We start from the raw sequence: 13,576 nt of genomic DNA on the forward strand, positions 1-13,576 counted from the left end.
ATCAAATTTCACGACATATGCCGACAATATGGTTCACTAATATTCTTTGGGGAGGAATCCTACCGTCCTTGCCTGGTCTGGCCTATATGTGACACCAGACCCACAGCAATGTGGTTGACTCTTAAGCGCCCTCTGAAATGGCTTAGCAAGCCATTCAGTTGTATCCAACCACTAAAAGGAAAATAATAAGGAATGAACCTGGACAGACAACCTGGCATTGACCTAGGCACTGGAAATGACAATGGCAAAACTAGCCCTGTCAACCCTGCAAAGTCCTCCTTACTAACATCTGGGGGCTTGTGCCAAAGTTGGGAGAGCTGTCTCACAGACTGGTCAAGCAACAGCCCAACAATTGTACTGAGTTAACACTCTGGGCTCCCTCATCATCATTCCTGGGTATGTTCTGCCTCACCAGCAGGACAGGCCTAGCAGAGGTGGTGACCCAGTGGTATACAGTAGAGAGGGAGTTGCCCTGGCAACTCTCAACATCGACTCTGGACCCCATGAAGTCTCACGGCAACAGATTAAACATGATTAAGGAAACCTCCTGCTGATTACCACATACCATCCTCCCTCAGCTGATGAATCAGTACTTCTCCATGTTGAGCAGCTCTTGGCAAGGCATTGAAGGTGACAAGGGCACAGAATGTACTCCGGGTGGGGGACATCAATGTCCATCACCAAAAGTAGCTTGGTAGTGCCACCATAGACTGAGCTGGTCAGATCCTACTGGACATAGCTATTAGACTGCGACTACAGCAGGTGCTTGAGGGAACCAACAAGAGGGAAAAACATACTTGACCTCATTCTCACCAACTTGCCTGCCACGGAAGCATCTGTCCACAATAGCATTGGTAGAGGTGACCACCACACAGTATTTGTGGAGACTAAATCCTGTCTCCACGTTGAAAAGACCCTCCACCGCGTTGTATGGCACTACCACCATGCTAAATGGGATTGACTTTGAACAGCTCTAGCAACCCAAGACTGGGCATCTATGAGGCGCTGTGGGCCATCAGCAGCAGCAGAATTGTACTCAACTACAATCTGTAACCTCATGGCCCAGCATTTCCCCACTCTAACATTACCACCAGGCCAGGGGGTCAGCCCTGGTTCAATGAAGAGTGCAGGACAGCATGCCGAGAACAACACCAGGCATACCTCAATATGAGGGTCACCCTGGTGAAGCCACAGTACTGGACTACTTTCATGCCAAACACCATAAACAGCAAGTAATGAAGAGAGCTGAGTGGTCCACAACCAATGGATCGGATCCAGGCTCTGTATTCCTGCCACAACCAGCCGTGAATGGTGGTGAACAATCAAACAAATATCCCCATCCTCACTGATAGAGGAGCCCAGCACACCTGTGCAAAAGATAAGGCTGCGGCATTTGCAACAATCTTCAGTCAGAAGTGCCAAGTAGATGATCCAGCTCGGCCTCCTTCAGAAGTCCCCAACATCCCAGATGTCAGTATGCAGCCAAACCAATTCACTCCACATGATATCAAGAAATGGCTAAAAGCACTGGATACTGCAAAGGCAATGGGTCCAGACAAAATCCTGGCAATAGTCCTGAAGACTTGTGCTCCAGAACTTGCCACACCACTAGCCAAGCTGCTCCAGTACAGCTACAACAGTGGCATCTACCCAACAAGGTGGAAAATTGCCCAGGTAAGTCCTGTACTCAAGAAACAGGACGAGACTAATTCAGCCAGTTACCGCCCTATCAGCCTGCTCTCAATCGTCAAAGTAATGGAAGGGATCACCAACAGTGCTACCATGCAGCCCCTACTCAGCAACAACCTGCTTACGGATGCCCAGTTCGGGTTCGTCAAGGCCGCTTAGCTCCTGACCTCATCACCTCCTTGGTCCAAACATGGTCCAGAGGTGAGGTGAAAGTGATAGCCCTCAATATCAAGGCAACATTTGACCGAGTATGGCATCGAGGTGCCCGAGCTAAAATTGAGTCAATGTGAATTAAGGGGCAAACCCTCAGCTGGTTGGAATCATACCTGACACAAAGGAAGATGGTTGTAGGGGTTGGCGATCAATCATCTCATCCTCAGGACATTATGGCAGAACTTTCTCAGGGAAGTGTCCTAGGACCAACCATCTTCAGCAGCTTCATCGATGACCTTCTGTCCATCATAAGGTCATGAGTGGGGATGTTCGCAAATGACTGCACAATGTTCTGCACCATTCGTGGTTCCTCAGATAGTGAAGCAGTTCATGCCCAAACACAGCAGGACCTGGACAATATCTAGGGTTGGACTGACGAGTGGCAAATAATATTCGAGCCATGCAAGTGCCAGGCAATGACCATCTCCAACAAGAGAGGATCTAGTCAGCGTCCCTTGACATTCAGTGGCATCACAATCACTTAATCCTCTACTATCAACATTGACAGAAAACTGAACTGGTCTAGCCATATAAACACCATGGCTACCAGAGCAGGTCAAAGGCTAGGAATCCTGCGGCATGTAACTCACCTCCTGACTTCCCAAAGCCTGTCCACCATCTACAAGTCTCAGATCAGGAGTGTAATGGAATACTCGCCACTCACCTGGATGAATGCAGCTCCATCAACACTCAAGAAGCTGGACACCATCCAGTACAAGGCAGCCCACTTGATTGGTACCCCTTCCACAAGCATCCAATCCCTCCACCATCGACGAACAGTTGGAGCAGTGTGTACTATCTGCAAGATGCATTGCAACAACACCCCAAAGTTCCCAAGGCAGCCCCTTCCAGACCCACGACCACTATCATCCAGAAGGATGAGAACAGCAGATACCTGGGAACACCACCACTTGAAATTCCTCCTCCAGGTCACTCATCATCCTGACTTGGAAACATATCGCTGTTCCTTCATTGTCATTGGGTCAAAATCACGGAATTCCCTCCCTAACAGCACTGTGGGTGTACCTACACCTCAGGGACTGCAGTAGTTCATGAAGGCAGCTCATCACCACCTTCTCAAGGGCAACTAGGGATGGGCAATAAATGCTGGCTTAGATGGCAACGCCCACATCCCGTAAATGATTAAGTAAAAAAAAACGAAATCTGATTCTGTTTCTAAAAGCAGTAGACAGGAATTAAATAAAAGGAGGAAGGAAGAGTTTGAGGTTTTGTTGCATTTTGAATGTGGACCTGTTTGTTATCCAATTAGATTAACTAAGGATTTGAAAAAAGTATTAGGAAATATCGTGGGGGCAAAATCTTTAAGAGATGGGGCACTCCTAGTATTTTGTAAAGATAGTAATCAATGTGAGAAAGCTTTGGGATTAAAAGCTGTAGGAGGAAGGAAAATAACACCAAGCAATTATATTGAATGACAGTGGCATTGGGGAGTAATCTCTGGAGTGCCTCCAGATGTATTCATAGACCAAGTTAAAAATAACTTAGTTGAGGGAAAAGTTGCAGACACTAAATGTTTAAAAGGGTTTTATGGTGGAATAAGAACAGAGAGCTTATTGGTGTTGAATAAGTATGCTGGAAAAAAAAGTTGCCAGACAAGGTTAATTTAGTTATATGGTTTGAGTCTATGAACCACTCCCGTCTCAGATGTTTTCAATGCCAGAAGTTTGGTCACGTAGCGCCTGCATGTAAGAGTAAAAGGCTTATACAGGTTTGTCCTATATACAATAAAGCTGTGGAAGTGCAGCATGTTTGATGGAAATGGGCATATCATATGCAGAGGCTCTGCAGAAAGTACAGAAGATAGCATCAATGGGACCTATCAATATCCATAATAGATAGATTAAATTTAGTGTGTAAAGTGCATGATTGTATAACAAAGGATTCATTGATTGATGATGAACTAAAGTTTGTAACTTTCATGGAAGATGTAGTAAATTGTACAGCACAAAAATAAAAGTAGGAAAGAAAAAAATATATTAAAAGATGCAAAAAAATCTAGAGGTAAAAGACTTAACTCTAGACGTTATTAATGATGCCTTACAAGGAGTATATAATATTCAGACTTCAAAGGAAGGTTGCTAATAGTTTTCCTAATCTTACGATGGAATGCCAAATGATTATTAGCTAATGGTCAAGAACTTAACCAAATTTATTGAAGATTTACCAAATAAACTTGACGTTATATGTGTCCGGGAAATCTATTTGAAATCTTCTCTAAGTTTTAAGACACAAGGTTATGTTGATATAAGATGCAATTAAAAAATAAGCAATGAAGGAGGATGGCTACCTTTCCCAAAAATGGGACAGCATGTAGAGCTATGGAAATTAGGGTTGTTTATGAGTCAATTGTGGTTGAAATTTGGGGAAAGAATAGTAAAGTAATAAATTTTTTAATCCTTGTAAAAGATTAACACCTGCTATATTAGAAAGTATGGGTGGAAATGGGAAAAATTAGGTTATATGGTGTGGGAATTTTAACGCTCGTAGTACTATTTGGGGTTGTAGTGACAGAAATGTGAATGGAACAGTGGTAGAAGACTTTCTGGAAGAAAAATGTTTGGTGTTCTTAAATGATGGTAGGAGTACAAGGATAAATCTATTTAACAACACTATTTCTGCTATAGACCTTACACTGATATCTGAGGATATAGCAAGTGTGTGTAACTGGGAAGTATATAATGATACAACAGTGGGGAGTGATCATTTCCCCATTATCTGTACAATGGGGGTAGATGTGTATCAGAGGAAAGGTTCTCATATCTTCAGATAGAATTTTTTAAAAAGCAAATTGGGATGTATTTGCTGATTTATGTGAAAGTAGATTTCTTGATCATTTGGTTTTGGAGGATATCGGGTTGAGTAATTCTAGCTTGTGCTCTGTACTCAACTCAATAGCTAAGGAATCAATTCCCAGATCATTGAGAGATGATAAAAGGAGAGCTGTTCCCTGGTGGATGGATGATTGCAAAAGAGCTGTGAAGGAGCAGAATAAAACTTTTAGGAAAGTTATATAGTGTTACTCCTATTCATCTTTTATACAATATAAAAGCTCTAGCTATAGTTAGAAAAGTAGTGAGAAAGGCAAAGAAAATATATTGGAGAATATACTGTGATAGCATTGGGAAACAGATCCAGAGAGGGAAGGTTTGGGGTTTGATACGGAAAATAAGGAGAGTTAGAAAGCTTGAAGTATTGCTGGTTTTGTATGGTGGGGAGAAGGTTGCTGTTGCTAACTCTGAAAAGGCAGAGTTATTAGCAAAAACATATGTCAGTATACACAGTTCAGCCAACTTAAGTAAAGAAGGGTGGTCTTATAGAGAAACAGTTTTGGCAAGCAATCCTCAGTTTGCTGAGAAAAAAAAAAGCATGTTCCAGTTCCTGTCTGGATGCTGAATTTATATTGCCTGTACTTAAAAGGGCTATTAATGGTGCTGGTCAGACATCACCTAGAAAAGATGATATTTGTTATAATATGTTTACATGGTTATCTGATTCAAAACTTATGTTGGTTTTGAAATTTTTTAATACAATATGGGTTGAACAATGATTTCCTGGAAATTAGCGGTAGTTATCCCTATATTGAAACCTGATAAGGATCAACCAGATCCTTCCAGTTATAGACCTATTTCACGACCTTCACTTGTAAATAAGATAATGGAATGAATGGTTATAGCAAGGTTTTCTTATTTTGTGGAAAGTAGTGGAAAATTAGTTGTACACCAAACTGGATTTGGTAAAGAGAGAATGACCACGGACTTGGTGTTAAGTTTGGACTTTGATACTCATGAGGCCCAAGTTAATAAAGAATCTCTGTTAGCAGTTTTCTTTGATGTAGAGAAAGTTATGTACACAAGGGTGGTTGCTGAAACTGGAAAAGGTGGGAATAGCGAGTATGTTCAACTGGATTCAGGATTTTTATTGTGAGAGGAAGATACAAGTTAGGGTGGAAACAACATTCCCTAAAGACTATGAGATAGAGCATGGCACTCCTCAGCCCAATCCTTTTTAATATTATGATTAATGATATTTTCTTAAATGTTGTCTCAGATATTTCCAATTTGTTATATGCTGATGATGATGCAGTGTGGAAGAGAGTCAAGAATATTAATTATATTGTATACTTTTGGAAAATGCAGGCAGCTACAGTATTAATGAAGTAGAGGAATGGGGAAGGCAGTGGGAGTTTACATTTTCTGTTGCAAAGACTCAAGTTATTTGTTTTTCTGAAAGGAACATTAGACCTACAATTGATCTCAAGTTATATGGTAAAGTTCTTAAACAAGAACCAGTGGAAAAAGTGCTAGGTATGTGGATGGACACAAAGTTAACATGGAAGGTGCATGTGTATAAAATTCTAGAGAAGTGTGAAAAATGCCCTTAATGTACTCAGATGCTAGGTTGGGTGTGATTGGGATGTAAGTAGGAGGTAATTTAAACAAACGTATGCTACTCTAATTAGGTCTGTCTTTGATTGTGGATGTGTTGCTTATGGGTCAGCCTCACCAGTGGTCTTAAATCCCCTGGATAAAGTTCAAGCTCAGGCATTGAGATTACGTTGTGGTGCTTTAAATCATCCCCAATTTCAATGTTACTGGTAGAAATGGGTGAAGTTCATTTACAGGTTACAGTATGCAATGGTTTATTGGGTTAGCGTAAGAGGACATAAAATTTCTCATCTGATATTAGCAACATTAGTAGTGTGTTGGGAGCACTGCATTTGTAAGTTCTTCAGTTTTGGGTGGATGGGAAATGAATGGGCATAAAATGTTGGGTTGTTTAATGTGGAATATGATCCCAGTGTACCCCTTTCTGTTGCTCCTCCATAGGTTTTCCCTTTGTGTGTGGTTGATTTGGGCCTTCAGGAAAAGATCAAGATGAGGAATGATTGTGGCCCAGAAAGTTCGGCAATATATACAAGGCAGATATTATTGTTTCTTACATATCTATACAGATGTTTCAAAACATCCAGTGACAGGTCATTCAGGTGTTTCTGTTTATGTTTCACAGTTTCAGGTGACTATTAAGAAAAGATTATGAGACAAAGTATCAATATTCACATCTGAGATGGTTACTATCATTTTAGCCTTGGAATGGTTTGACAAAATATGCCCTGATTATGTACTTCACAGCTCTGATTTGTTTGGTTTTAATATCTATCAAAACACGTATTTCAAATTGTAAGCCAGACATTCTTCTTGAGATTGGACAATATCTTTTGAGGCTGCAGTGTCTGGTCTTGTGTATACATTTCTTACGGGTCCCTGTCCATGTTGGGGTTGAAGGAAACAAGATGCCAGACATTCTAGTCAAGCAATCACTTAAAATCAAGGATGTAAATGTAGTTGTGCCTTTTCATAAGGGGAGGTGAAAGCCAGAATTAAAAAGACAATTTGATCACTGTGGCAACTAATTTGGGATAAGATAAAAAAAGGACGGCATTTCTATATAAAATTCAGAGGATGTTGAGAACTCAACTAGGAGATGGGTATAGGAGGAGGGAAGAAGTTATACTTACACATTTACATATTGGACATACTAGGTTGAGTAATTCCTTGTTCAGGATTAAAATGCAAGATCTGGGCATATGTAGGGAGTGCACATATCAAGAAGCAGTGCAGCAGATATTGTCTGAACTCAGTTCCCATGAGGTGCAAAGGAAAGATCTAATTGCTAAATTCAGATCTCTAGGACAAACATAGTTTAACATGGAAAATTTGTTAGGATATCACTGTCATCATATTGTATACAAGTGTCTATCTGACTTTCTGAAAAGCATTAGACTTTTTTGATATTTGAGTTTTTTGGGAGGGGGGGAAGTTAGTGGGTATACTTCCTGTCTCTTTGCTCCACACTTCAACTCAGTAAGTGGCAGTACGTTGGTCAGTCAACCACCATTAAACTTTACAAGTAGAAGAAAAGTGCCAATTCCTATACTTTCTCAAATGCTGACCTTTGCACTCTGATGAAATGAGACCGGATGAGGTGCTCCAGACTCTGTGTGGTGACTGTGCTGATGAACAATCTGTTCCAGTTTCTCTGAAACAAAAAATACATTATAAACATAAGTCAATTTTTCAAAATTTTATGTTTCTTATAGATATTAAACCTAATTTTTACTATACCCTAACCTAACTCTTTCCATTCCTGATTTGACATTGAATTTGCCCGATTCTACAAGTATCCCAAGAAGTACTCCTTCCACAAGCACCCAATCCCTCCACCATTGATGAACAGTTGCAGCAGTTTGTACTATCTACAACAACACACCAAAGTTCCTAAGGCAGCCCCTTCCAGACCCACGACCACTACCATCTTGAAAGATGAGAACAGCAGATACCTGGGAACACCACCACTTGGAAATCCCTCTCCAAGTCACTCACCACCCTGACTTGAAAACAGTTCGCTGTTCCTTCATTGTTACTGGGTCAAAATCATGGAATTCCCTCCCCAGCAGCACTGTGGGTGTACCTAAACCCCAGGGATTGCAGTGGTTCAAGAAGGCAGCTCATCACCACTCTTCAAGGACAATTAGGGATGGGCAATAAATTCTTGCTTAGCTGGTGATGCCCATATCCCGTAAATGAATAAATTTAAAAAAAGATAATTCTAACTTACACTCCCTTGTCCATCATGCAGCAATTCATTTCATGAACCTTCTGTCAGGAGATGAGGAGAGACAAGCCACTTGGCCTCTTCACTATGCTCCCAGATCCTTTTGGAGTGCAATTATAAGCCTTCTCTTTCAGAAACCATGGACATACTGTTTAAGGTAAGGTTGCCGGATCCATGTGCATGAGCTGGTCTAGGGGTCAATATTGTCAATCTATGGGACTGGGCTATGTGTAGATGTTGTCAATCTATTTGAGCTGGTCTACTGGAGGATGCTGTCAATCCATTTGAGATAATCTGTTGGGATTCATTCAGTTGCCCTGCTGCAGCAAAATCTCCATTTTCTTCAATAGTGTCTCCCAAACAGCAAAATAGTGCAGTGGTTAGCACAATGCTTTATGGTATAGGTGACCTGTGTTCAATTCCCACTGCTGCCTGACATCATCATCATCAGGTTCCGTGCCCAGTTTGAGCTTTGACTGCCATGGACCACACACTCCTGTTTTGGGTCAAGTGGATCAATTCATTGGTATTTATTTCCATTTCTCTGGCTGCTGTCTCCATCATCATTTGTCTTTGTCTTCCTCTTGCTTTCTTCCCTTCAGTCTTTCCCACAATGACCGTGCATTCTAACTCCTCTTTCCTAATCACATGTCCAATGAAGTTACGTTGTCTTTTCATGATCTCATACATTATTTCTCTTTTGGTGTTTGCTCTGTTCAGGACATCCTCATTAGATATTTGTTTCGTCCATGATATTCTTTGCATCCTCCTCAAAAACCACATCTCTGCTGCTTCGATTCATTTCCTCATGTTACTAGATATTGTCCAACATTCTGAGCAATATAATATAACTGGATAAATGTAACATTTCAGTACTCTGAGGCAGGTTGTCATGCCTAGTTTAGTATTGGTCAGTATACTCTTCATTCTCATAAAGGTGTCTTTTGCCAATCCTAATCTTTTGATGTCCATGTCGCACCTGCCATCTGATGTCACCCAGCTTCCTAAGTAGAAAAAGTTCTGTACTTGTTTTATGTCCTCCCCGTTTATTCTCAGCCTGCAAATAGGATTCTCCTTCTTTTTGGATATCACCATACATTCTGTCTTTTTGTAATTGATAGATAGACCCATTTTTGCACTTTCTTCAATAACTATACCAATTAAATTTTGTAATTCTTCCTCCGTACTTGCAATTAACACAGTGTCATCTGCATATCTGAAATTATTGATGTTTTCACCTCCAAATTTGATTCTCAAGATGTCTCTTATTTTTTTGTAATATTGTTTCACTGTACACTTTAAATAAATCAGGGGAGAAAACACACCCTTGTCTAACACCTCTCTTGATTTTCGTAAACTGACTCACTTCTCCATCTATTCTTACAGCGGCAGTTTATTCCCAGTACAGATTTCTGATTAGGCGGAGGTCTTTCGAATCTAGATCTAGAGTTTTCTGTAATATTTCAAGTAACTTATTGTGTTTCACTTTATCAAATGCTTTTGTGTAGTCGATAAAACAAACAAACAAATCATTTTGACTTGCATAGCTCGTTCTGATAGTATCCTCAACATCAATATTGCGTTTCTTGTACCTTTGCCTTTCACAAAACCACATTGTTCTTTACCTATTTCAGCTTGTATCTTACTTTTAGCTCTTGTCATCAAAATTCTTAGAAGTATCTTGGTGATAAGGCTTATTAAACTTATGGTCCTATGTAATTCACATTCTACTGCTCCAGGTTTCTTAGAAAGAGTGATAAATACTGTTTTTTTCATCTCTTCTGGTATTATTCCAGTTTCATAAATGTCATTGATTAAATCAGTAAGTGTTTCAATTTCATAATCTTCAAGGGCAATAATTTGTTCTATTACTAATTCATCAGGACCTGCTTCCTTTCCTTTCTTCACCTTATTTATTGCATTACGAATTTCAGATTTTAAAATACTTGGACCTTCAATGTTTTTCTTAATTTCTGGTTTTTCACCTCGATCATCTTCAAACAATTCCTGAATATACTCAGTCCATCTGTTCATAATCTCATCTTTTTCCATGATAATGGTACCGTCCTTTGCTTTCAAACATCCACCTGAAGAACAGAGGAGCTTCTTACCAGTGATATTCTTGATTTGTTGATATAACCTTTTTGGATCAGTAATAGGGATTCTTTCTATTTGCTCACTTTCCTGGTTTAACCATTCTTCTTTGGCTTTTTGACATAAGCTTTTAACTTTTTTATCTAAGGATTTATATTCTATAGGATTTGCTTTCTTCTGTCCCCTTTCTTCCATTAGATTTTTGATTTCATCTGTCATCCATTTATTCTTTGTGCTTTTTTCTTTTTTAGGAATCACTGACTTAGCTGATTCTACCAAGGCATCCTTTAGAGAGTTAAACTTCATTTCTACATGATTGCTATCATCTTCAACAGATTCTATTTCTAGACTTTGAAATCTATTCCTTACTTCAATTGTAAATTTTTGTCTTAAGTTTTCTTCTTTAATTAATTGTGAGTAGTCAAGGGATTGTTCAGGTTTTTGCTTCTTTAGTTTTTTAAGTTTTACTTTTACATGACATACTATTGGGTTATGGTCACTATTACAGTCTGCACCTGGATATGTTTAGTCACTGAGTTTCTAAATCTTTGGTTTATAATAATAAAGTCAATTTGATTTCTAGTGTTATCACCTGGACTTTTCCAGGTCCACAAGTGTCTTGGATAGTTTTTAAAGTAGGTATTCATAATGACCTGATTATTCATCTTGCACCACTCTACCCATTTCTCACCTCTTTCATTTCTTTCCCCTGGTCCAAACTTTCCTATGGTATTTCCATCAGCATCTCGTCCTACTTTAGCATTTAGATCTCCCATGACAATAACCTTATCTTGAGATTTGCATCTATTCTTTGCTTGTTCAAGCTCTTCATAGAATTTATCTATATCCTCATTTGTTCCATCTGTTGTTGGTGCATATACCTGTATAATTGCTAAATCAAATGGTTGTCCTCTGAATCTAACAAGGAGCACTCTTTCTGATATTGCCCAATGTCTGAAAACACTTTTTGCCATGTTTTCACCCATAAGAACTCCTACTCCATTAGTATGGGATGTTCCACAAGAATAACTTAGTGTTTTCTTTCTATTCTGACATGTTCCAGTACCTGTCCAACAAACTTTGCTAATTCCCATGATGTTAATCTTTAGTCATTCCATTTCACTTATCACATTGTCCAATCTTCCTGCTTGATATAGGGTTCCTACATTCCAAGTGGCAATAATTTTCTTTTGTATTACTTGAACTTTATGAGCAGTAGCTTGATGACGGTCGGGGATCCCCTGCTGGCCAGAATCAACCCTACCAAGCGAAGCATCTTCAGAATCGTCTTGAAGGTCCTCTTGACGTTGTTGTTGTGCAATGCATTTTGTGATTTTGACCATGGTTTTCTTAGCAAATAGATTCTAGGAAACCTAGTATCTAGCAACGGTGGTTTGCTATTGCCTTCCGATGGGTGAACTAAAGAAATTGCTATTTCTCTTCCCAAAAGTTCATCCGCCTTTACTATAGCCGTTGTCATTTGAAGTCATAGCTCATCCGACTTCTCCGTCATAAGTTCAGTTACTGACCTGCCGGATCTGCCGTTGGCCTTCGCTCGTATCCTGAGCAGGAACCCTTGCAGGTGCTACCATTCCGGGTCAGAGCGGCCCTGGGAGCAATGAAGGACGAAGGGGTAACTCCACTTTTCCCAAAGCTCTGAAAGTCCTCAGTCAGAGCCTCATCACCGGTTGCCATTTAGAGTCATACCCAGGACAACCGCTGCCTGTAAGGAGTTTGTATGTTCTCCCCATGACTGCATGGGTTTTCTGTGGGTGCTCCAGTTTCCTCCCATGGACCAAAGACGTACCGGTGGGTAGGTTAGTTGGTCACTGTAAATTGTCCCACGATTAGGCTCGGATTAAATCAGGGGATTGCTGTGCGGTGCAGTTCAAAGGGCTGGAGGGGTCTACTCCACGTAAATAAATAAATAACTAATAAAAACAATGACATAGTAATGTAGCAGCTGCTCGAGATACCAGCACCTGCAAATTCCCTTCACATTGGCTCGGAAATGTGTCTTTTCTTTTATTGTTACGGGTTTCAGACCCCCTAATAAACAGAACTTCAGCCAAAGACCACAGTGGCTTAAGAAGGTGGCTCACCTGCTCATCACAATAAACACTGGCTTTGCTGGTGATACTCACACTTTACATATGAATAAAACAATGAAGTATGGACCATCCAATATTTACATCACACTATCCATGGGCTGGTCCTGTTATAATACAGACATAGAAGCTCAAATTCATTCATTTAATGCCATCAATGGTGGCTAATAAATCAACAAAGACCAGTCTGAAGGATTTCATTAGCCATCATTCAGATGGAGCAGTTGTATTTTACTATAGCAACTGGAAAGTGGCCAGAGAAAGGGAGGGAAGAAAGAATGAGATTTGCAGTCTGTAGGTTAAGTGACTGGGTTATTTACTTGATTCAGTGTTCTGGAATTGCTCCAGTATTGTTCAGGCCTGCACTGACTTCAATAGCAAAACGTTTCGCAATGAGGGAACATTATTTCAATAGGAAATAAAATGCCAATTCTAGCCCAACTAATCTGTCTTTCAAGATTCAGTTTAACTTTCTATTTATTTTTCAACTGAATAAACAGTTAAAGAGAACTCTTGCAAAGATGCACATTAACTTTTGTAACATGAAACCCACACAGAATATTTTCAGAACTTTCAAAGAGCGTCAAGTTTTATTTTTCAAGGAATTCGTCAGGCTGTTCTGTGTATGAACGCATAGGAATCCTAGATCATTTTCCTGCCTTTTAGCAGAGGTGAAGGGTAATTGTTGCACCTAATCTTATTCCATTACCGCCAAAGAAAACAGAAATTCACCTTTGGTTGCTTGTTATAAATGAGTACTTTGTATTGGCAATAGAAACACTGAGAGTGGGCACAGTGTGAGACAGTATAGTAGTGGCCACTTACTGCTGTGTCCAAAA

This window comes from Mobula hypostoma, chromosome 9 (genome assembly GCF_963921235.1).
Source record: "Mobula hypostoma chromosome 9, sMobHyp1.1, whole genome shotgun sequence".
Taxonomy (NCBI): domain Eukaryota; kingdom Metazoa; phylum Chordata; class Chondrichthyes; order Myliobatiformes; family Myliobatidae; genus Mobula; species Mobula hypostoma.